At 56.5% G+C, this 2,500-nt stretch overlaps 1 pseudogene; it reads right to left on the reverse strand.

Moving 5' to 3' along the window:
* LOC135171744 (large subunit ribosomal RNA) overlaps positions 1-2,500 on the reverse strand; it is a 9,414-nt pseudogene that overhangs the window by 3,161 nt on the left and 3,753 nt on the right.

Consider the following 2,500-nt stretch of genomic DNA (forward strand, 5'->3'; position numbering starts at 1 on the left):
AAGGAGTCCAATGACGTACCTCTTGTCGTTACCGCGTTCGACTAATTCACGCAACTCTACTATCGCGTCTTCCGTGGAGCGTCCAGGCAGAAAGCCATATTGACGTCCTGATATTTTGTCCTCAGTAAGGACTTTCGCCATAAGGATCCCGTGCAGGACCTTTTCGAAAAATTTCCCGACAACCGACAAGAGGCAAATGGGACGGTAGGATTTGGGGTCGGACACATCCTTGTGAACTCCTTTGAGGAGAGCACGAAGTGTGCCGACTTTCCAAACGGTGGGGAAAACGCCGTGCTTAAGGCAGGCGTTGAAGAGTCGCGTGAAGATGTGAGGCATCCTCATGACCGCGACTTTTAGGACCCTAACTTCAACTAAATCGCATCCTGGGGCTTTGTCGTTCTTAAGGGTCTTTACGAGACCCTTAAGTTGGTCGTCCGTCAAGTCTCGTGCGTCCTCTGTATGAACCCTTAGGTTCTTCACGCGTTCGCGGATGTCTCTCTGTTCCGGTGTGTCGGCGTTGGGGTCGTCGTCGGGTACGTGTGTGTCCAACAGTACCTCAGCAGTCTCACGCATTGTAAGTGTCGTGCCATTCGCGGTTCTAAGGGTGCTGAGTACCGTGCCTACACGCAATTTATCAGCGGCATATTTGTAATGGAAGCCCCAGGGATTCGCGTTGCTTTCCGTTGTTATGTAACCGCGCCAGCTATTTTCTTTACATGTCCTAAGTAGCCTGGTGTACGACCGCAGGACTACACGATACCTGCTCTGTTTAATCTTTCGCGCGTCAGGGTTAGTCTCCCTTCGGTAGCCGTTTCGGAGACGACTGACCAGTTTGCGTTTGCTGGTCAGCTCCTCGGTCCACCACGGATTCGCGCGTCGGTAATGTCTGCGGCGCGGCATCGAATCTTGGCAGGCTTTGGTGAGTACGTCACCCAGTACTTCTGCCATTCTCTCAACATCCGCTGTAGAATCCAGCGGATGGTCCACGAGTTTCTCACGGGCCTCCTCATCGAGGGTCGCTTCGAACTCTTTCCAGTCGGCCCGACGAACGTTGAACCGCATGGTAGAGCCCTCGCCGACTCCCGAGTTGTTGACGCGCTGTGAGGAACTCCGGATCGCTAAACGAAAGAAAACCGACGTGTGGTCACCGGTGGACCACTCGTCCTCCAACCTCCATGCACGTATGAATTTATACATGCCAGGAGTGGCCAGTGTGACGTCGATGAACGACGTACCTGCGGCACTCCTGAAGGTGGGGCCCTGCCTAGCATCATTCGCGACGCGGAGACCGAAAGACTCGATGAGCTCACCCAGGAGGACACCACGGTCAGTGGTCCTGGGGCTCCAAAGGGAGTGTTGGGCGTTGGAATCGGCCGCCACCAGAACGCGGCGACCCCTGAGACAGCTGAGAACCTTTTCAAGCTGCCTCAGGTGGATTTCTATGTCGTCCGAGTATTGAAAATAACTGGAGACGACGAAGAAGGATCCACCGGGGACGCGGGCTTCAGCACAGACGCAATGTGCATTACTTAATTGGGACACGTAAGCAATCTCCACGATGGAGTTGCACGCAACGACGGCCGCCCACGGTCGCTCCGTTGAGCTCGCGGCAATACGCATTCCGACTCCTAGGCCGCGGATGGCCCAGGTGTTCGCCTCACGAATGGCATAGGGCTCCTGGAGCAACAATATGTCCAGACGCTCTTTGCGAATTAACTGGAAGACCTCCCCGGTTACTGCAATTGAGCGGGACATATTCAATTGCAGTATTCTAACGTCGCGTTGCGCGCCCGGTCCCTCGATCGCGGGGGTACGGGGAGGATGACCTATTGGAACGGGGGGTACCGGTGAGCCTCCGGTCGCGACGCGATGACTATCGATCCTACTTAAACTAACGTGGCACTCGCGAACCCTACCTAATAATTGAGTGGACTCACCGGTTGAAGTTCTTGAAGATCCCGGCGTTGGCTGACTCGGCTGCGCAGTCAGTCCCGCGTTGTCTGCGACGTCCTCGACGTCCTCGTGGACAGCACGAAGGCTGGAACCTTTCCCTCGTCGGGAGGGCAGTACCCCGGCGCACGGCGGGCGACTACGAACCCTTGAGGGCACCACCCTCCTTGGGTCCCTCGATGTAGTCGCTGGTGATGTTGTTCCGGCATGCTGAGAAGCGATGCGCAGACTTCGCCGCACGGCGGACGCATTATTGTGCCCCCCCGGAGATCCGATTGGGGGCAGTTTTGCCTCCGGAATAGATTTCCAATAATGCTCTGCCATGGTTGAAGGTAGACGATACGGTCGTCGGCCGTGCCGAAAGGCAAGAGCTGAAAAGCTGAAAAGTACAAGAAAAAGAATGAATAAGAGGATTAAGGATTAGAGGGGGCGGTTCCCCGCGGCACCGAGCTGGGTAGCTCGGGACGCTGAGCACCGTCCCTGGGAGGGGGCCTTCCGGTTCCCGCCGAGCTGGGGAGCTCGGATCGGGGCCCGGTGGAGGCGCTGAAGG

Source organism: Diachasmimorpha longicaudata, unplaced genomic scaffold, assembly GCF_034640455.1.
Source record: "Diachasmimorpha longicaudata isolate KC_UGA_2023 unplaced genomic scaffold, iyDiaLong2 ctg00000094.1, whole genome shotgun sequence".
NCBI lineage: Eukaryota > Metazoa > Arthropoda > Insecta > Hymenoptera > Braconidae > Diachasmimorpha > Diachasmimorpha longicaudata.